The 24,175-nt window shown below is 31.9% G+C and overlaps 1 long non-coding RNA gene and 1 other non-coding gene across 2 annotated transcripts in view; one reads left to right on the top strand and one right to left on the bottom strand.

The window, feature by feature from the left end:
- Positions 1 to 24,175, top strand: part of LOC123799403 (uncharacterized) — a 296,779-nt gene that overhangs the window by 78,345 nt on the left and 194,259 nt on the right. The window contains exon 3 of the long non-coding RNA XR_006781607.2: positions 3,636 to 3,753. This is a non-coding gene — a long non-coding RNA (uncharacterized LOC123799403). The remainder of the gene's footprint in view (positions 1 to 3,635; positions 3,754 to 24,175) is intronic.
- On the bottom strand, positions 23,914 to 24,017 carry LOC123799406 (U6 spliceosomal RNA). The gene has a single exon (XR_015722037.1). It is a non-coding gene; the product is annotated as a U6 spliceosomal RNA (small nuclear RNA).

The following is a 24,175-nucleotide window of genomic DNA, read 5'->3' on the forward strand; positions in this document are numbered from 1 at the left end:
TTACAAAAAAAAAAAAAAAAAAAAACATGGAACAATGGATCAGAATAGAGATCCTAGAAATAAACCCACATTTACATGGTCAATTAATCTATGACAAAGGAGGCAAAAATATACAATGTGTCTTTTCAATAAATGGTGCCGGGAAAACTGGACAGCTACATATAAAAGAATGAAATTGGACTACTCTCTAACATCATACACAAAAATAAACTAAAAATGGATTGAAGACCTAAACATGAAACTTGAAATCCTAAAATTCTAAAAGAGAAAATAGTAATTTCTCTGACATCAGTCATAGAAACATTTTTCTAAATGGCTCATCTAAGGCAATGGAAATAAAAGCAAAAATGAACTATTGGGACTATATTAAATTAAAAAGCTTTTGCACAACATAGGAAATCATCTAGAAAACAAAAAGACAACTGACTGAATGGGAGAAGATATTTGAAAATGATATATCTAATAAGAAGTTAACAACCAAACTATGTAAAGAACTTATATAACTCAATACCCAAAACACAAACAATCCATAAAAACATGGGCAGAAGACCTGAATAAACATTTTTCCAAAAGAAGACTTACAGATGATCAACAGACACATGAAAAGATGCTCAACATCACTCATCAACAGGAAAATGCAAATCAAAACCACAATGAGATACCACTTCACACCTGGTAGGATGGCTAAAATCAAGAAGAAACAACAAGCATTGACAAGATGTGGTGAGAAAGGAACCCTTGTGCACTGTTGGTGGGAATGTAAGTTGGTATAGCCATGGTGGAAAACAGTGTGGAGGTTCCTCAAAATATTAAAAATAGAACTACTCTATGATACAATAATACCACTATTGGGTATTTACCCAGAGAAAACAAAAACACTAACTTGAAAATATATGTGATATATATGCATTCCTATGCGTATTGTAGCATTATTTACAATAACCAAGATATGGAAGCAACCAAAGTGTCCACCAATAGAAAGGGGGTAAGAAAGAAGTGATATATATTATATATATGTATATATACATATACACACACTATGAAATATTACACAGCCATAAAAAAGGTAAGATCATGATATTTGAGACAATATGGATGGACCTAGAAGAGATGATGCTAAGTGAAATAAGTCAGACTGAGAAAGACAATACCATATGATTCTACATATATAAGTAGAATAAAAAAATGAATAAATGAACAAAAAGCAGAATCAGAACTACAAATACAGAGAACAAATAGATGCTTGCCTGAGGAGAAGGAGGTGAGAGGTTGGACAAAATGGAAGAAGGGGAAAGGGAGATACGGGCCTCCAGTTATGGAATTAGTAAATCATGGGAGTAGAAAGCAGAGTATAAGGAATACAGTCAGTAATATTGTAATAGTGTTGTAAAGGGACAGATGGTGGCAATATTTATGGTGAACGTAGCATAATATATAAACTTGTCAAATCACGAAGTTATAAACCTGAAATTAACGTATCATTGCATGTTATTATACCAAAACAAACAAAGGAAAAGAATAGCTTCTTGGAGTTAGAAGGGCCTTAAAGCATGGATGCTGATATCTGTTCTGCACATTAGTGGTTGGGGAAAGGTTTTGGGAATTTCTTGGATATGAGAAGAAAAAAGAGTAAGCCAAAAATGAGAAAAGAAAAGATGAAAGACAAAATTTGCTTCCTTTGTGGTTTTATCTATATCTAACCTATGTCTTAATGTATAAAAGATCTAGGTTCTTGGGAAATAAGAGGACAATACCTGAATTTAAGTGTGCAAATTCTTACTTCAGCATAAGAAAAAATAAAATTCTTTACCATCAAAAAATTAAGTCTTGGAATGATTTAAAGAGGGAGATTATAAAGTCTTTATGTTTGTATTTATATGTATCTGCATTTATACATGCGTGCATTATGTATATATGTATCTACAATCTTTAATGAACAAACATTGTTCTGGGGAGTCATGACTTCTGGGAAGTCAGTATTACCTATCAGGAGGCATTCCCTATGAAAGATTCACCTCACCCCATCTCCCAGAAGTTTAGCAGAAAGCTAATAGAATATATTCAGGCATTCATTAAAGCCATACCATAGTGGCTCAATATAGAGAGCACTATACAGAACACTATACACTTAAATATTGCTTTTCCTATTCCAAAAGTTTACCTTTATTTGTGTGATATCTACAGGTTTGTACCTGTTAATTTTTTTGGACCTGTTAATTTTAGTGCTTCAGTTTTTTATTCAGTAATTTTGACGGCATCATTTTCTTTGTCTTTTGGAATATAGACATGGAGATGTTTCTGTTAAAAAAATTACAGAATTATTTATAGTCAAAGCCTTCAATATCAAATAACAATTAAATTTTTAGTTTGCAAACTCTTCATGTTTTCTGTATTTTCCCAAATATATGTTTATTGCTTAAATAATTAGGGAGATTAAATATGATATTTTAGAAGTTTAAGAACCAAAATTATAAATAACTTCAACTAAAATCATATAGTAAATCAAGGTGAGAACTTTGGGAACTTTAATTAAACTTTAAAAATGTATGCTTATTTAAAAACTAATGTTCTCAACATTTTTGTGGAAAAATAAAAGTTGATTTATATATATCTTAAATGTCTTTAAATATATCTTACAGTAAAAAAAAGTGGTATTTATTACTCCGTGTTAAGACTATGGGTGATACTGCTTTTCATTCATTATGATTTTCTGAAAAAAAAAACTGCAAAAATATGTATGTCAGAAGATTGTTAACTAATAAACTTTAAAAGTTTTGTGAAAACACTGCTTTACATCACATTATTATTTAATTTAAAAAAATAGCATATGAGCTTCTAAGTTTCACTGACCCAACTTTAAAAAAACTGTATTGTATTTTGTAGGGAAAAGGCAACAAATATACAGAAGCCTTACATAGATGAGAAGATTTATAATCTTTAATTATAAATGAAATAATTTTATTCACAGTTTATTACAGTTGACAATGTCCTTAATTGTTTAATGCTTAATTACTTCGAAAATATTCAAATAGGACCACTTTTCATTTGCCAATCAGGCTAAATGTTATGGTATGTTTTTTATATATATTTATAGCATGATATAAAATCTTATTTGTTATAGGAAGGCAAAAATATGAAACTCTCAGTTGATTTATTGACTATGATAAATACATTTTTTGTCACTAAAATATGTTGGGAAATTTGAGGATCTACTGTGTTCATAACTATAGGACACTAATTTCAACAAAGTAAAATGTGTATCATAAGACAATAGAGTTCTTGTTCTCAGTAGTTTATCATATACATGAAGAACTTAAGTATAACTAATTTAGTTCATTACCAGTGTGTAGAGTGCATGGGAATCAGAATGCTTTTGAATAGGATAATATCTGAAGTAGAAGTGAATGATGAGCAATTCTTTAATCACTCTTTGTTCATATTTCTATACAAAGGTTAATTTCTTGAATAAGGTCTTCTGCTTTAATAGATAGTAATTTCAATGAAAATAATTTTGAATCATTTGTTCTCTTAACTATAAACTATAATTATAATTATAAGCACTATAAGTGTAATTGAAAGCATTGCATTGTGGTACAGCAGAGCCTGTAGTATTAACTGAAAATGATCTTTGACAGTGGGACTTTATAGAAGAACTGCTGCTGCTCCCCTTCAGAACCCTCCAGTAGTTCCATCTGTTTCAAGTGACTCTACTCCTCGTGTCTTCAAGAAGAGTCAACCTGTCTGCAGTTAATGGTGAGTGAAATTGAAATAAAATTAAAATTCCATTAAGGTTTTAGAATTAGGCACCTAATTTCTTTTTTTTTTTTTTTTATACGAATGTCAACATGCATTGCTTTTGCTAGAACACTATTCACTAAGATCCTGACAGCACGATGATCAGAGTATTTTGGTCTTTTACTTCGGTATGTTCTGTTTTCCATAATTTTGTCACCAAAAACAATCTGCATAAGCACAGAAACAATTATGACAGTTCTATACTATCTGCATTAAATAATTAGTAACATAAATTTGCTTCAGTCTGGATTTCCTTTTATGAAATACATTAAATACTGATAAAATTCGATTTTAACACAGGCATATGAGACCTCTCTTGGTGGTGAATTTCCAGTTACACAGGACAATATATTCAACCATTCATTTGTTTATTTGATAAGACTTACTCATGACCTATTATGAGTAAATGATCATGACAGACATCGAGAAAACAGAGTAAGTGCAATTTTGTATGTAGTTCAAGAAGCGGGCAGGACAACCACTAGTCACAAAACATCATGACAGATATTTACAGATTTATGCAGCAAGTGATGTGAAAGCACAGAAAGGAACAATTGATCATATTTGGGAAATCAGAGAGAATTTCATATTCTGTGTATGTGTGGAGAGGTGATGTTTGGATGTGTGATAAGATATTCTCCAAGTGAGCAAATGAAGTTGCATTGGTGAAGGAAAAATGTAAATTGTAGCAGTAATATGTAGTGATTCAGAACTTGTAGTTTAGGAATGTGACAAATTTAACTTGAATTCCAGTTTTCTCATTGAGTAAACTTTTGTGATCTTGACGAATTACTTAATTTCCCTGAAGATAAATAGATATAAAAAACAATACCTATCTCTTAAGACTTTTATGAAGATCAAGAGACCTACTTATAAAACACCTAGCAGCGTGGCTAGCTTTGATAAATAGTAAGTGATAACTAATTACTGAATTTTATATAGGGTTGAAAGTCAATGAGTATCATTTACATATTGACACAAATAGAGAAATAGAAAGAAAAATGTGTTTTTTTTAAGTTGAATACAACTTCTAGAAGAATTAAAGATTGAGTGAAATGTCAGTACCCCATCAAATAAAATCAATACGTAATAATAAATATAACAAAAATAATAAATTTAGTTGTACACGAAAATGTTAAAACATTATAAAATTATATAAGACAATGAAGCTCAAACAAAGCAATCATGCAGTCAATGTAAGTTATACTCTCCTACTAAAGACAGATATATTTAGATGGTGTCAGAAATTAAGATCCAATTAATGCTTTATAAAAGAAATCTATGTGAAAAGAACCCACTAGATTTCTAATGATAAAATGTATATCATTTGAACAGAAATAAAGAAGAACAGTAATATAAGATGAAATAAAATTTAAGGACAAAAACATTAAAATAGAGTATTTTTATCTTGTATGCACATTTAACCAGTGATTATTGATGACACTACCTATGAGTGGCCTTTTTATGTGGACTGAGTTTCTTTAGGAGCTCCAAGAGTAAGCATCCTAAGAAAAAGAGCCAGGTAGAAACCAGGCCACAGTTGATGACCTGGCCTTGGAAGTTAGGGTCATTTATTTAGTAGTGCATTTGTAGAGATTGTCACAGCGTTTCTGTCCCATGTTGAGGGAGGGGAAAGTGCTGCCACCTCTTGATGGAGGAGTGGCAAAATCCTAGAAGAGCATGTGGAAACAGAAGCATTGCTCTGGCCATTTTGGGGGTCCACAGCCTATCATAATCTCACCAACTAGCAACAAATATTCACATCCTTCAGGCAAGCAGAATACACTTATTTCTTCCTCCAAGAATTCGCCAGTGTGTCATTTCATTATGACACCAGGCCGTATTGGAATTGAATGTTACCAAATAACTGATGCTTAAGAGTAGATGAAGTTTATAGATACTAATTTTGCATACCTAGAAATAATGAGAAGCCATTCAGAAATTATTTGAAGCAATAAGAAAGTAGAGTAAAGTAGCAAGTTAAAACATATAAAAATTATTAATACTCTTATTTACAAGAAATAGCAAGTTTGAAAATAAGATAAACAAATCTTTATAATAGCATATAAAATTGGTGTTCAAGATATAGATTGTACTGTTAACAATGTAAGTGGACCTGGGTAATTCTTTGCAAAATACAATGAGAGAAAAAAGTTTAATATCTTTAATACATGATAAACTCCTAAAAAAAATAAGATGACCACATCAAAAGAGAAAAGAACAAAGAACACGAACAGGCACTGAAAAAAGAAAATAAATAAATAAATAAATGTTGGGCCTACACTGCTGATCAACCTCCTCTGTTCAATCCTGCTGCCCCTCTTCCTTTCACAGCTATTAATTCCTAGGAAATATCTTGTACCGCCAACTCAATTTTAGCATCTGCTTCCAGAGAACCCAAACTGTGACAAGGATGTAAATGTATTTTGGGTATTGGTTTTGGAAAGAGTTTTACATTCTTATACATTCTTTATATCCAAATAATTTTATAACTGGTGATTTATTCTAAAGAAATAATACGGAATGCACTTTTGAACATAGGTTATATATGCAAGAGTGTTATTAGTTTATATTAAAAGTGAAAATGGTAATTGTTTAAATAACTTACAATTTGGCATTAATTCAAATTAATGTATTAAAATATTTTAAAAGGAGATTGTCCTATAGCTTTAAGTGAAAAATTTGGGTTACACAGTAGTATTTTTTAATAAGTCCAATTATTTTATTCATTTATATTATATATTGTATTCATTTATATTATATAACATGTACAGTTTATGGAATATTTATATATTTGATAGAATTTTTTGTGTGCTTTAGATCTGTATAATTATTTATGTATGTTATGCAGTTATAAAAGAATTTATAGAAAATAATTTAAGAGAAAAAGATTTGTGGGGTATGTCATAAAATGTTTTGGTGTTTATATCTGGTGGGGATATGGACAGCTCTTACTTTCTTTGTAAATTTCTATACTTTTGAAATTTTCTACAGTTATTATGAATTATTTCTATTGTTTGTAAAAAATATATACACACCTGTATTTAACCACTCTTCCATATTCATGTTGATCTACTTACTCTTGCCACATTTGTTCACCCAAATTTTCTTTGCCAGTCACAAATAGGAGTATGTGTATATATAGAAATGAATGTCTGGGGAGCAGGGCAGTCCAAGATGGCAACATAGGAAGGTCCTGAACTCACCTATCTTCCATAGACACACCAAATCTATAACTATATATGGGACAGTTCCCTCTGAAAAATACCTGAAAACTGGCTGAACAGCTTCTTTACCATGAACAATTTAAAAAGGCTACATTGAGATTTGTAGGAGAGGTAGAGACATGGTCTCACCAAAAACCCCACCTGTGGAATGGTGACACACATTGAGAGGCATCTCATAAATCTGGAGCTTCTCCCTGAGAACCAAGGGGTTCATGTCCCACATTAGGCATCCTAACTCTTGGGATCTGCACTAGAGATGAGCCTCATAATGTCCAGCTTTGAAAACTAATGGGGCTAAAATTTAGGAGACCTAAAACGCTGGAGGGAGCTGAGATACTGCTCTTAAGGGCTTGCATACACTCACTTGAAGTGGGGCCCAGCTCAAAAGCAGCAGTTCGAAAAGCATCTAGACTATATGTAAAGATTCATTTGTTAATTTTATAGCATCTGCCATAGGGCAGAGGCCTGTTTGGTCTCTCTCAAGGGACAGAGGTGCTAGAGGATGCCATTTTGTGCCTTCTCACTCCTTTGCTGGTGCAAGCAGGTGCATGTAGACCCTGCACTTTCCTGTTTACCCACTAAAGCTGTCATGAATGCCCTGACCCTTTGCTCTCCTCTGCCTTGCTAAAATCAGTGGGCATATGCAGTCCACACAAAGGATGTTCCTTAATAGCCTGGCTCTGCTGCATAGAGGCTTCTGCTCTTGGATCCCATGGGACTGTAAAACAACTGAAGAGACAGTTTGTGGCAGACTGTCACACCCAGGGCACTACACATAAGATTGAACACATCCCCAGTCTTTATTTGAAAAAGGCCTGTTTACTTATCCAAGAGCTTTGGCCTGAGGGTCAGGGTTCTGGTTTGCTGTATACCTGGAGGCTACAGAGGTACTCTCAGGAAATGTGGGCCGGTGGACTGCATCTTTGCACTCACCTTCAGTCTTGCTGTAGCTTGCTGGTACCTCCCAGAAAAGAACTTAGACATTTGTCTAGAACTCTGATTTTTGCAACTGACACCCAGGATATATCTCCAGATCACCTGGTCTAGAGGCCAGCAGGATTTATGACTGGAGTCCCACAGGACTATATATTTTCATACTTGAAAGCTGCTGCCTGAGGTTTTGGCTTCCAGTCAGCCAAAACTAGGTGCTAACTGAGACTCCCAACCTTTAGAACGCTAACAGGTCTTGGCACAACCTCAACAATTGGAACTTGTCAAGATTAAATCATGATGCTTAGACAATCACAAAGATTCGTGACATAACCAAGAATTAGGACAACACTGAATAATAAGATTTATCTCCTACAAAAGTCCACTTCTTCAAGACTAGGAGAAGTACTTATTTCACTTCATACATAGAAACAAACAGAATAGGTCAAGCAAAATGAGGAAATAGAGGAATATGTTCCAAATGCAAGAACAAGATAAAACCTTGGAAAAACATTTCTTAATAAAATGAAGATTAAGTAATTTACCAGATAAAAAGTTCAAAGTAATGGTCCTAATGATATTCGCCAAACTTGGGAGAAAAATGGATGAACAGTGAGAACTTCAGTAAAGAGACAGAAAATATAATAAAGTACCAACAGAAGTCACACAGCTGAAGAATAGAATAAGTGAACTGAAAAATATACTAGACGGTTTTAATAGCAGCCTACATGAAGCAGAAGAAAGGGTAAATAATCTACTAGAGCAATGGAACTCACAAACCAAAAAAAACCAAAAAAACCAAAAACAAACCGAAGAATAGCATAGGTAGCTTAAGGGCTCTGTGGGACAATATCAAGTGGAATAACATTTGTATCATAGGAGGAGAGAGAAAGAGAAAGAGCCAGAAAAATTATTTGAATAAATAATGGCTGAAAATTTCTCTTACCTGGGGAAGGAAACAGATGTTCAGCTTCAGGAAGCCCAGAGTTTCAAATAAGATAAACAGATCCACACAAAGGCACACACTATAATTAAAATGTCAATAGTTAAAGAGATTTTTAAAGGCAGAGAAAAACAACTTGTTATGTGCAAGGAAACTCCTATAAGGCTATCGGCAGATTTTTTAGCAGAAACCCTGCAGGCAAGAAGAGAGTGGTATGATTTATTTGAAGCACTGAAAGGAGAATACTTCAAACCAAGAATACTCTACCTAGCAAGGTTACCATTCAGAATTGAAATAAAGATAAATAATTTTCCAGAAAAGCAAAAACTGAAGGAGTTAAAGGTTAAAATGGCCTTGCAAAAAAATGTTAAAGGGACTTCTTTAAGCTGAAAAGTAGGGTACTAATTAGTAACAAGAAAACCTATGTAAGTGAAAATCTCAATAGTAAAGGTAAATATATAATAAAGGTAGTGGATAAATCATTTATAGGGTTAGTATGAATGTTACAAGATAAAAGTAGTAAAAATAAGTATAACCACAATGATTAATTAAGGAATACACAAAATAAAAAGATGTCAAATGTGACATCAAAAACATAAGATGTGGGGTGGGGAGTAAAAATGTAGCTTTAGAATGAAGTAGAACTTAAGTTGTATTAACTTAAAATAGACTCATATGTGTAGGCTGTTCTGTGTGAGCCTCATGATAACCACAGAGCAAAACCCTATGGTAGTAGATGCACCAAAGTTAATGATAAAGGAATCTAAGCATAATACCAAAGAGAGCCATCAAACTGAAAGGGAAGTAAACAGAGAGAAAGGAACAGAGAGGAACTACAAAATAGCCAGAAAATAATTTAAAAAATGGCAATAAGGGCATACCTGTTGATGATTACTTGAAATGTAAATGGACTAAACTCTAATCAGAAGATACAGAATGACTGGATGAAAAAACACGAGCTTAAATGCTGCCTACAAGAGACACACTTCAGATGAAAGATCACACACAGACTGAAAGAAGAGATGAAAAAAACATTGTTCCATGCAAAGTTAAACCAAAAGGATGCTAGTGTATCTGTACTTGTATCAAACAAAATAGGCTTTAAACAAAAATGTCTCCAAAAACAACAACCAAAAAAGGCATTGCATAATGATAAAAGTGTCAATCCAACAAGAGAATATAACATTTGTAAATATTTATGCACTCAACATAGGAGCACCTAAATATACAAAAGCAAATATTAGCAGACCTAAAGGGAGAAATTGACAGCAATACAATAATAGTAAGGGACATTAATGCCTCACTTACATCAATGAATACATCATTGAGACAGAAAATTGATAAAGAAACATTGGCCTCATCCAGCACATTAGATACCCCCAGAACATATTTAACAACATGCTACTGAACAATTGTGTCAATGAAGTAAACAAAGGAGAAATAAGAACAAATATCTTGAGACAAATGAAAATGGAAATATAACATCACAAAATCTATGGGATGTAGGAAAAATAGTTATAAGAGAAGTTCATAGCAATATAGTCCTGCTTCAGGAAACGAGAAAAATCTCAAATAAAAAATCTCACTTTACACTTAGGAGTAGTAGGAAAAGAATGACAAATGAAGCCAAAGTTAGTAGAAAGTAGGAAATAACAAAGATCAGAGTGGAAATAAATGAAAGATCAGGAACAAAGTAATGATGCCCATTATCACCATTTTTATTCAAAATAGTATTAAAATTCCTAGTCAGAGCAATTAGGCAAGAAAAAGAAATAAAAAGCATCAAAATTTGAAAGGAAGAAGTGAAACTGTCACTATTTGTGGGTGACATGATTTTATATATAGAAAACCCTAAAGACTCTACTAAAAAACTCTGAGAACTAATAATCAAATTCAGTAAAGTTGCAGGATACAAAATCAATGCACAAAAGCAATTGCATTTTTATATACTGAAAATGAACTGTCTGAAAACAATTCTTTTTACAATTACATTAAAAAGAAAAAAAAAGGTGGGAAAAATTTAACCAAGGTTGTAAAAGACCTACACACTGAAAGCTATCAGATATTGATAAAAGAAATTGAAGAAAACACAAATAGATGGAAGGATATTTTGTGTTCACAGGTTGGAAGAATTAATATTGTTAAAATGTCCATGCTACTCAAAGTAATCTGTAGATTCAGTGCAACCCCTATCAAAATCCCAATGATATTTTTCACAGAAGTAGAACAATCTTAACATTTTTACTGTATGGAACCACAAAGACCGTGTTTAGAACAAAGTTGGAGGCATCACTCTCTCTTATTTCAAAATCTATTACAAAAATATAGTAAACAAAACTGTATCATATTGGCATAAAAACAAGACATGTAGATTGATAGAACAGAATGGAGACCCCAGAAATAAACCCGTGTATATGTGGTCAATTTATTTTTTAATATGCAATAAATAAGCAATGGGGAAAGGATAGTCTTCTACAAATACTGTTGGGAAAATTGTACAGCCACATGTAAAAGAATAAAACTGGACCACCATCCTACACCATAGACAAGAATTAACTCTATGGATTAAAGGCTTGAATATAAAACCTAAAACCATAAAACTCCTAGAAAACATAGGAAGTAAGACACTTGACATAATTTTTCTCAGTGATTTTATAGATCCGATGCTTGTTTAAGTGGGCTTATATTGAACTAAAAAACTTCTGCATAGCAAAAAACATCATGAGCAAAATGAAAGGCAAACTAGTGAATACGAGAAAATATTTGCAAATCAAATATCCAATAAGGGCCTAATATCCAAGATATATAAAGAACTCCTACGACTCAATAGCAAAAAAACAAAAAACAAAATCCATCGGATTAAAAATAAGGTGGGTGGAAGATCTGAATAGACATTTTTCCAGTGAAGACATAAAGATAGTCAACAGACACATGAAAAGATGCTGAACATCAGTAATGCAAATGCAAATCAAAACCATAATGAGATATTATCTCACACTTTTAAGGATAGCTACTAAAACAAAACAAAACAAAACAACAAAAAAGCAAACAAAAACACCCAAAAGATAATAAGTGTTCTTAAAGATGTGGAGTAAAGGGAACTCTTGTGCACTATTGGGAATTGTGGAAAAGAGTATAGAAATCCTTCAAAACTTTAGGGGCGCCTGGGTGGCACAGTGGTTAAGCGTCTGCCTTCGGCTCAGGGCGTGATCCTGGCGTTCTGGGATTGAGCCCCACATCAGGCTCTTCCGCTATGAGCCTGCTTCTTCCTCTCCCACTACCCCTGCTTGTGTTCCCTCTCTCGCTGGCTGTCTCTATCTCTGTTGAATAAATAAATAAAATCTTAAAAAAAAAAAAAAGAAATCCTTCAAAAATTTAAAAATAGAATGATCATATGAGTCAGCAGTTCACTTCTGGGTATTTATGCAAAGAAGATGAAAACATTAATTCCAAAAGATACATGCACCCCTGTGTTTATTCCAGCATTATTTACAATAGTAAAGAAATGGAAACAACCTGCGTCCATAATGAATGATTCGATAAAGAGGATACAGTGTGTGTGTATGTGGGGGGGGGGGTATGATGTGTGTGTATATATGTATAATGGCATACTACTCAGCCACAAAAGAAAGTGAAATCTTGCCATTTGTAACAACATGGGTGAACCTTGAGGGTATTATGTTAAGCAAAGTAAGTCAGACAGAGAAAGACAAATAACATATTTTATTTATATGTGAAATTTTTATATACAAAACAAAACAGAACAAGACTCATATATACGGAAAACTACAATGGTGGTTGCTAGAGGGGATGTGTTGGTTGAGTATGCAAAATTAGTGAGGGGGTGTTAAAAGGTACAAATGTCTAGTTATAAAATAAATCATGGGACTATAATGTACGATATTGTGACTATAGTCAGTAATATTGTAGTGTATATTTGAAAGTTGCCAAGAAAGTAAATCTTAAAATTTCTTACCATGAGAAAAAAATTTACAATTTTTATGGTGATGAAAGTTAAGTCGACTTACTGTGGAAAGCATTTCACAGTTTATATAAATATCAAATCATTACCTGAAACTAATATAATGTTGTTTGTCAATAATACCTCAATAAAAAATAAAAAGAGAAAATAGTTAGCATTCAGGCATTTAAAAAAGAAGAAGAAAAATCTATTAGGCAATAAAATCTTGTCTATTAAAATTCTTGTTAGGGAAGAAAAAGGAAAGGAAAAAATGAATGTGTAGGGTTAAAGAGAGCTAATCTAAACAAAAAGGAGTTTCTAGTAGGAGTTGTTTTACATCACTATCAGAAAGATAAGAATTTTGGTGATATATTTAATATATGGCACAAAGTGCTGTCATTTTGATGAGTTATTACTATAATGTATCATCAAAGACCCATCACTTTGATATAGTACAATAACAATGTTTTTTGAACAAAAGAAGTTCGCACATTCATTAAACTAATACTATTCTATGCTAAGTACCACAAAAAAAGGTTAAACTAAATACTCTTAAAGACTATCTAATTTTTACTTGGAAAAATGTATTAAATTATAAAAAAAGATAATTTGGGTTTTTTTGTTAAGCATTACCAAAGCTAAATTTCTGAAATCTTCAGGGAATTAGGATAACTATTCATTTTCTTGTAAGAGTTTGTGTTTCAATCCAATTTTCTTAATTAAAAAACAAAAGTACATTGAAATCATGTAATATTTGACAATTTTTGAAATGTGTATTCTATTTTTGCCTTCATTTAGAAATTTAAACTTTTTTCTTCTGAAAACATAAAAGAATTATACTTTGTAATCTTTGTTTTCAGGTAACTATGAAAAGGAATGTAATCATGTCATATTCAATGAAGGATTTTGTGGCTATGTTTCATTTATCATCTTCTCTGAAGCAGTGTATGAATATGCATAATCTTGCTTTCTTTACTGAGCTTTTACATTGTAATTTCACAAGTAGATGAAAAATGCTGTATTCAGATGGTTGGCTGGATTCCCAGTCATGGTTTTTTGTTTTTTTGGGTTTTTTTCTTTTGTTTTTCTGAAATTCAAGGACATTATAGATTTATTTTTTCCTACATATGCTCTGCCTTTTATAGTTAATTTAGAATGTGTCATTTCTAATGTCTTTAGTGAATAATAGAATCTTGGAGTAGTAATCTCAGTTCTTTTGCTTTGACTTTTATAATCTTGAAAATCCTTCATATATTACTATATCAGTAAATTTGTGGGGTTTTTTGTTATTAGGAGCAAAGATAAATTTTGTTTGTTTATTTTACTTGAATTCTTCTATAAGCGTTACATTTTCTGTCCTATGTAATTGAGAAGAACAGAAAACATTAAATAAAGTTTGGCAAAAACATGTTTTAGGACAATAGGAGTAACATTTTTATTATAACACACTATTATTCTAAGGCATAGCTTTCACTCATAGGTATGATAAAGATGTTAATTTCATAATTATATATTGAGCTCCGTTTTGCTATGCACAATAACTAGTTTACTTAAGTTTACTATAATCCTCTACAGCAGTGTTTCTTTTTTTTCCTTTTTGAGCATCAGCAAACTGAAAGCCGCACAGATGGTAGATACTGGGTCAGGATCAAAACTTAGGTAGTAACTTTAGAGCCTTCAAGATCTTAACCTCTAACTTCTACCAAAGAATAAGATGATAATAATCATATATTGACTTTATCCCTAAATGCCTCCATTCCTTCAATGACATTAAAAATTACTGAGTGCATACTGATTTTCAAACATTGCTCCTAGAGATTCAGGGGCAGAGTAAATGTTACAGATAAGGAAGGTTCTTTCTCTTATGTTGCTATTCTAGTAGAAAAAGACAAATAACACGTGGCCAAATAAATAACATGGTTCGAGAAAGTACTAAATGCATCAAAGAACATAAAATAGTGTCCTGGGATAGAGGTTGACTGGGGGGGGTATTATATTTAATAGAATAATCAGGGAAGATTTTTCTAGAAAGCAAACATTCATATATCTGAAAGTTGAGAGGGAGTCAGCCATATAATGATCCTGGGAATGAGCATTCCAGGCAGTGTAGACAATTAAGTTTAAGGGTTTTCATATGGAAACAAGATCGATGTTTTAGAGGAATACTAAGAATTATGATGATGATGATGATGGTGATGATGATGATGATTGGCCTGCTGTTATTTCAGGTAAGAGATTTAGCATTACTAGAAGTTTAAACATCCACTGATAATATAATATTAAAAAAATCATAAAAACAAACAATATATAACAAATCTCAAAACCTGTACCTCAAAATATAGTTCCTTTGAGATTATTATAAATGTATAAATTCCTCAAACACTGACAGTGAATTAGATTTGAAAATCTTTTCCAGGGAGACAGGAGAGTCTCTGTTGAGATTCCATCTAAAATTCTACCTGATTTTTAGAGTGGATTCTGAGAAGCACCAAGACTTAGAAGTTTTGTGGGGAGGATCCACACAGGATAATGTAACTGTAGCCGCATTAAATAACCTCATACCTGAGCACATATATACATAGCAGGACCCTCAGATCTGACTTCATTAATCCCTCTTGTCCTTACCCTACTGCTTTCAAAAAGTAATATGCCTTTATTTTATCCATTCTGTCATTTCCCAAAACTCTTAATATTTTCCCCTTTCCCTCATCCTTAATTTATCTCTTTTCTATTACTAACAAATAAAAGAGCCCTAAATTTCCTATTTTTATCTTCATTTCTTACTAATATAAAGTAAAAAAATACTGCAAAAATAATCAACGAGAATCAAACAAAAAAAGACACCACATAGCACTTTTAATGTGAATTGGAAAATCTTTGTTTTTCCCATACAAATGTATTCATTTATCAAATTTGTTTCTATTTGAATCTTTGACGTTCTCAAACCTATATGATTAATTTATATAAATAATTATATTCCTTAATATAAATTAATAGAGCAATCATAGTGACATTTGAATGGCATTTTTTTTTAAATTTGAATGTTCTTAATTTGTTTAGTTTAACTCTCAAAATCTTTGTTTTGGAGAAGCAAATTAGCTTTGTCATCTTTCCATCTGTTGTATATATATATTCAGCTTCTTCAACTACACTGCAGTGTTTTTCAAGGAAGAGTAAGGTCCCAGATATGTTGTAAGCACTAGACTAAAAGAATATAAATGTTCATTAGCTATGTTTTATGAAAGAAAGAAAGAAAGAGCTTTTCTAATGAGATCTTGAAATAATGTATGACTTTTATTGAGTTATCTTTACTTATTTATTTATTTATTTATTTATTTTAAAGATTTTATTTATTTATTTGACAGAGACAGCCAGTGAGAGAGGGAACACAAGCAGGGGGAGTGGGAAAGGAAGAAGCAGGCTCCTAGCGAAGGAGCCTGATGTGGGGCTCGATCCCAGAACGCTGGGATCACGCCGAGCCAAAGGCAGATGCTTAATGACTGCGCCACCCAGGCACCCCTATTGAGTTATCTTTAATGTGGCAAGATTTTAAAGTTAAAAATCACAAATAATTAAAGATAACCAATGTATATAACGGTTCCATTATGTACCCTGAAACATTTGTGTGGATAAGATATGCTATAAATGGCCAATTCATTATTTTATCTTAAAGAGCCAACTCCTAATTAAAAGGCTACCAAAAAATGAAAAAGAAAGAAATATGTACTGTTTTTGATCAAGAAGTGTTTGGAGGAAGTCTGGGTAGACTGCATCTTATAGAGGTAATGAAAGGGTAACAAAGCAGTGAGATACTCAGTTTTAAAAAATTAAAACCTGTGCTACATGAAAACTGTAATTTTCTGAAATAGTTTAATGTTAGAGTTTACAACACAATTTTCAATTTAAGATGTATTAATCATTACTTTTATATTCGTGACATATCAGTTATGTGCCAGGAAATGTATTGGATGTAGAATTAAATATCTTTCTTTGTATATAAGTATATGACAAGGTTGGTTATAATGATCTGTTGTTCTATTAATAACATTTTGCTTGGCTACTCTCTCTACCTCTGTACATATAAATTCTTTTAAGTCACTAGAGAGTATAATACAGAAAAGGAAAGCCAATCAAAAATCCAGAGTTTCCAATTGGCACTCAGTTTTTACAAGTGCATCAAAAAAATTCATTTTATTTGTATTATACAAGTCCATCCACATCACTTTATTTCTAGTCTCCATTCTTTGTAATTATGATTACTTTTTAAATTTGAAAATATTTGGGGCCACTTTGTGATTTTTTTTTTAAGTGAGATGAGTTACACAAGAGCAGTCTGGAAAAAATACCTGGGACTGCCTTCATCTATGAGGAAAAGACTTAAAGAACATTCATATAAGCAATATGAACAAATGCTAGAGCTGCTAAAAATCTTAGAATGTTTAAGATATATGTATATATACACACACACAAACATATATTGTGTATATATCATACATAATACATATTATATACCATCTATTACATATAATATATATTATGGCTATGTTTATAGTTATATTTATATATGCATTCCAGATGAATGAAAGTAAAAGGTCATAGTTCAGGTATAAGATCTCAGGTGGAAAATTATATCTAGTTCTGTTCTGGATACTGTCCTTGAAGGATGTTGGTAAGTTAGTATATATTCAGATTAGGAACACTAGGAAAAAAAGGAAACACTGTGATTGTGGGCTTTTAATATGTTTCAGGAATTATTCTGGATGCTTTTATATATATATCACCTTACCTAAGCTTTATTAAAAAGCTGCAGTGGTGATATTTCAATACACTTTTGCTTCAAAAACTGAAAATGACTTAATTAATTTGATTAAAATCACATCACACCATTTTAGTAATTTTTACCAAGTACTTCAACAACGGAGTCAGATATATTCTGGCAACTTTCATGGTTGCTGTTGGATATATTTAGCCACCAGAATGAGTTCAGCAAACTGTCAGACCAAACTGATGGCCCTACCTCTCAGTTTGCTAAACTTATTTGACACATTTGAAGAACAGAATATTTAGGGTTTTGGCCCTCATGCTTTTTATAACAAGGATTCCAAACCTGTTAATGGTAGAGTCATCTCCAAGTTGTGATCCAAATCTAATATTTGGAATTCTGGAGAACTGAGAAAAATGTAAACTGACACACTAGAGTCTAGAACTGATAACCTGGGTAGGAATAGACCCTGGAATATCTACATTGGCTGAAGAAGGAGGAAAGTAGGTGGGAAGCACCTAGGATTCCCCTCCCCACTCTGAATCTAATTTTCAGTGGCTTTCTTGGCTCAGAATTTGTTCTCCTCACCCTGAACAAACGGGGCCGTGTGGATTCTACTTTCGGAGATTTCTCTGTTTTCTTTCCCTACACTTATCTGTTGGTTCATTTGTTCGCTTTTGGTAATTTTATTTTAAATTTCTGAGGGCCGTTACTTGTTGTCTAGTTGTTGTTGCTATAGATTATGACTTTCTATAGCTTGTTTTTCTTCATAGCTGCATAGGCTTAAAGAAGAAATTTTTTTCTCTAAATACATTAGTTTAAATTTAATAGCTATTTAATTTTCCCTTTTTTCTGCATTGATCCTATTTCATTTTAGCTTGTTTCACTATTTGTTAATTTCATGCCTTTGTTTTATAAGAAGACATTATTAAAATATTGGGTGATTTTTTAGTATCTCTTTATGTGTAAAAAAGAGGTACTACAAAGATGTGTGATCTTGGACAGAATTTAGGAAATAGACATTTTCCTTGTAGTGTGAATGACAGGTAGTCAGTGATTTTCATTTCAAAGGATTTTTTAGACTTAAAAATTTAAATTAGTGATTATTGTTTTGCTATATTTTGGTAAGATTAAAATTCATAATATGGATAACATCTCAAGTTTAACTGAGAATGTTTCTCTTTATTTAGGATCCTTCATTTTTTCAGGATCTTAACATGGCTTCATTATTTCAACTTTTCAAATTTTACACACATCTAAATAAGCAATTGCTTGGTACATGCATTATGTTGGACAAGTCATTACTTTTTAGTCTCCTCTTGGATACGTTGGAACAGTGAAAATTTTTAAATATGTGTTTTTCCATTTGGGGTATGAGAACATTAATTCCAATACTCAGAAATGAACCATTTGGATCTTATAGGAGTTCTGTAAATTACAGAATTAATAAAAAATAACTAGAAAACTCTTTGCAAGTGATTTAAACTGATAAAGAATGGATCTGTGTCTTGATTACTATTGAGAATTGGATAAAAATATAGAACTTCTTTTAGCCAATATATACGTGTGTGTATGTGATATACTTTTATAAGATATTTATATTATCATCTGTAATATTTTGATTTTATGACATTCATGGACAATCAATGAGTTTAATTCCTCAGTGATCAGTGGGTATGTAAGACACTTTGAATTCCTTTTGACCAAGTAACTGGAAAAAACCATTAGGATAATGGTTTTAATTTGCAAATTTTTATTGAGTTACTTTTATATGCTAGATACTGTTCTAGAGGATGAAAATTCATTTGTGAAAATGATAAACTCTAGTCTTATACTCTTGGAGGTTATATTTTATGGAGGAAGACAAGCAATAAACATATAAACAAATAATTGCATAATAACATTTCAGGTAGTGATATTTTTATGAAGAAAACTTATCTTTGTTCTGGGTTGGTCTTCATTTATCTTTCCATGTTTGTCAGATTTTCCTGATCATAGGCTGCAATTCTTGATTCTCATTTTCTACACCAGATTGACTGCTTTTTGTATTATTGCTTACTGAGTTTGTCATTTTTGTCTACACTTCACTTGTGCTATTAACTCTTGATCATATTAAGGATGCTTTCTGTCCCTATTATAGTGAGTAAAAAAATAAATGTTTTGTGCGTAATACCTATGGGGTTACTTTGTGATGCATCCTAGCTGTCATTTTTGCTTTAATATTAAAGATTTATGTCAACATTTTTTGCATTTTGTTCCTAAGAATCAACATTTTGCACGCTTTGTACATTGAGAGGCTCAAAAACTACTTTTGGCCAAAAATTTTACTTTTGACTGCCATATCAGGTGAGTGTTTCTGGTCACTGGATATAAACCTGGACACTATAATGCTTTCTGTGTAATATCGGGTTCCTCCCCATTTTGTCTGCAAAAGTGTAGTACTTCTTAGTCATTTCATATTTATTGCTTGTATGAACCACATACAAGACCAGTAAAAAACACTAATATTTTAGGATCCATAGTTATTTTATCCAGTTAACAGATAATCAGATTCTCCTGCTTTTTCTCTCACTTAAGACGAAATATATATTACTTATACATAGGCAGTGTACAAATATATTTGATATAGTTAGAAATGGTGCAGACAGTACAAATTCAGACCTTCCTTATTCCTGATCTTCAGTTCTCCATTTACCCTTCTTATCAGCACTGTCATCAGTTTATAGATGTTTATAAATAGACTCATTCTTCTTCTAACAAATGATTACACTGCTGACACTGCTCCGTACCATGTTAAGATACTCTAGACTAAGTAAACTTCATTAAGAAATTAGCCTTAGGATGTCAGTGATTTAGCTAAATAAACTTAGTTCCTGATTGCAGTTTGTCCCCAATCTGTTGTTGATAGATAGAGGTGGAGAGCCCCAGGGCTCTGCTCTATCCATTTGCTCAGTCATCTGGGCTGACAGTCTCTATCTTTCTTTTTGGTACCAACTGGAACACAGTCCTCCACTGCAGAGCAGAAGAGTAGAAGAGAAAATCATTCATGAATGATTAAGAGCCTCAATTAAGTCACTCAGAAGCAGTTAAGGTGACCTATGTCTCATGCTCACAGCCCTTGACCATACCTAGTCAGATGGTCCTGAAACAGCTAGAGAACTGGGTAGTATGGGCCTCCTGGAAAAAATGTAGCCTTCACATGTCCAGAAAATAAGATATATTGAACACTAGTCTACCGCTTGCATCTCAATCTTTTTTGTTTAAATATATACAAATATATATGTTTAATATATGTGTGTGTGTTTGTATATGTACACGCATTTATGAATATATATACACACTTGTGTACATATACACATGTATGTGTGTGATAGTATATACATATGTCCTGGAGCTCATTCTGTGTTAGTAAATATATCTCTGATTTTAAAGGCTAAGTAATGTCTCATTATACGAAAATACCAAATTTTGCTTACCTAGTCCTGCACTAGGTTGATTCCAGTGTTTTGCCAGTATAAAAATGCTGTAGTGAATAGCTTTTGTGAACAGGTATAAGCATGTTACTGGGATATATTTCTGGAAATGGAATTTCTGCAGCAAATTTTATGTTCATATAAAATTTTGAAACATACATGTTTTAAAACCATTGACATTTTGGGGGCACCTGGGTGGCTCAGTCAGTTAAGTGTCTGCTTTTGGCCCAAGTCATGATTTCAGGGTCCTGGGGTTGAGCCACGAGGGAGCCAGCTTCTCTCTCTCCCTCCATCCCCCACCCCCATTCGTGCTTTCTCTCTTTCTCTCAAATAAATAAAATCTTTTAAAAAAATTGTTATTTTCTTTTATATGTATTGTCTGTGTCTTCAGTATATTTGTCTCCTTTTTTTGATTTGTTGCAACTGATTTACATGTTGTTTTGATTTATGAAAATTCATGTTGAGTTATGTGGTGCATAGATATTAGTAACTATTGTATCTTCATAACAAAGTGCCATCCTTTGTCATATTTCAAAGGCCTACATTTAATTTGTGTTTTATTAAGAACATGACCCTGTTTTCATTTTGTTGGTATTGTTGTTGTCCTCTTTTTTATCTCTAAATTTTGTAACTACTTTATTTTGTATTCAGCATGGTATTAAGTTTTGCTTTGGAATTCAATTTAATTATTTTTTTCTTTTAGTAGACACATTGAGTCAGTTTACAGTAATTATCAAATTCAGTCTTTGTTTTATGATATGTTAGTGTTTTCCCCTCTTAAATAGCCTTGTGATTTATTTTCTTTGTTTCTCCATCTATTTCTTCTTATAATTAGGAAGAATGTGACTTCTTAGTACTTTCTTTTTCAGCTATCACTTTATAAAACACATACGCTTTCATGTATTTATTTCCTACTATAAATTCCCTGCTGTGACCAGTGATAAAAGTAGTATAATTCATTTTCTCCTCCTTTCCGTTCTTTACACATTTTGATTAATGGTATTTCTTAATTGATTCTTAGTTCTAATAATTGAATTATCAATTATAAATGATATATTTTGGTACCTTAGATATAAAATTAGAGGAAATTCAGAACTCCTACACTATCTTACACCCTTTTCTGTTCCACATCCAATTTTTATGACTTTTATAAATTTCTACCTTGTCAGAGAATATAAAAATATATACTCATCAATCCATCCTAAGTTTGTTTTATTTTATTTCAGTAAATTCATAATCATATGTAAATCCTCTTGCTGTATATTATCTTTTTTTTATTGTGGTTACAAATTTATTCCATGGTTTCTAAGAAAATCCTACAAAGTGGTACTCATGGGAACAACGTTCTTAAGTTTTTTCAGGATCTCAGCTATCTATTTTTCTCTTTATTTTCAATTTTTTGTCCAAACTAGAGCACTTTGTATTGAGAATGGGATGCTGCTAATAACTATACCAGGACAATGGGTTTCAACTCAACTGTATCTCAAGCTAATAAGGATGTATAGGATTCCACCTGATAGTCAGTGTGTAATTTTAATATACACATTACAATATTATCTTTTTTCTTAAACAGCAATCTTATTTTCTAACAGTTCTTTTTAAATTTTATTTCAGAAATAAGAAAACATATTCTGCAAGCTATAAATGGTAAACCTAATAAAAGTCTGATAAAATAAGTTTTTTAAATTATATTTTAGAAAAATGTTTCATTCCATTATTTTACACCCACCCTCCAACTTGAGGACTACTCTTGTATATACGTGTTGGATCTCCATTTTCTTTCCTTCATATCTGTATTTTTCCCCTAAATTTAAAAATTATTCATATATTTCCATCTTATTATTCCTAGGTTTATTATTTTTATTCTCTTTCTTGTATTTTTCCACATTGTCTCATCTTTCTTATGATGCTTCCGGTTTTGCCATCATTTATATTATAAATTTTTTTTTTTCTTCCTAAACTTTCCTGAACTCTGGTAGCTCATACTCAGCCTCTTATGCATATCTCTTTTCAGGGCACTTGTGTTTCTACTTTGTGCTTCCTCTATAAATACATAAATGATTATTTAATATGCCCCCCCATTTATGGTCATTTGGGTTATTCAGTCATTTGGATTATTCAGTTATCACAGTAACATTTTTGTGATAAATATTCTTCTGGTATTAGTTCTTCACATTGTTTCTCTTTTTATTTTGGATAGTATATTTCAAATCATCTCTTCCTTTTTAAAATAATACACATCTTTGAATCCATTGAGTTTTCCCTAGAACGGTAATTTGTAGAAGGTTATTATAGAAATCATGCCAAGTCTTGCTCTAGGCTAATTTTTTTTTCCCTTGTGACTTAGGAAATTATATGTGAGTTTTTCACTTTTTACTTCATTCTAGACAATGGGGACAGGTAGCTGTGGTAATAACAAAACATATTGTCTTATCCTAACTTTTGTATTTCTGTGAAATTTCTGCATTTCGTTCTTATCTTTAATGTATATTTTCACTGAATATAGAAATCTTCTTTGAGAGATTTCTTTAAAACGTTTTGTAGATGACATTCCATTATCCTCTACCTCCTTTTTTTTCTAATGAGAAATCAACAGTAATTCGTATCATTGTTCTCTGATGTGCGATGTGTCTTTGTTGTCTCCTTTCCACATTTTTCTCTTTATCCCTGGTTTTCCTCAGTTTGATTGTAATGTATCCAGTGAGCTTTTCATTATAATTATCTTGGTTGGCATTCAAAATTATTCATAAATAATTATCCTAGTTGGGGTAATTATTTTTGTTTTTTGAACTACATTTGGAAAATATTCTTTTTTCTTTTTTTTAAATATGGAGTGCGTCATGAAGTTGCATGTCATCCTTGCACAGGGGTCATTCTAATCTCTCTATCATTGCATTTAGAAAATATTCTGTTATGTATCTAATATTCTTTCTTTATTCTCTATCCCTTTTCTCTATCCCCTTAGATTCCCAGTGCATATGTATTGCACCATTTGCATATGAATGGACAAAGCGTATGAATAGATAAAGACATAACATGCAAAATGTTAGTATTGTACAAAATAGCCTTTAAGGTGAAAAACAT

The sequence above is a fragment of the Ursus americanus genome, chromosome 27 (assembly GCF_024610735.1).
Source record: "Ursus americanus isolate L20-20 chromosome 27, mUrsAme1.1.p, whole genome shotgun sequence".
NCBI classification, from domain to species: domain Eukaryota; kingdom Metazoa; phylum Chordata; class Mammalia; order Carnivora; family Ursidae; genus Ursus; species Ursus americanus.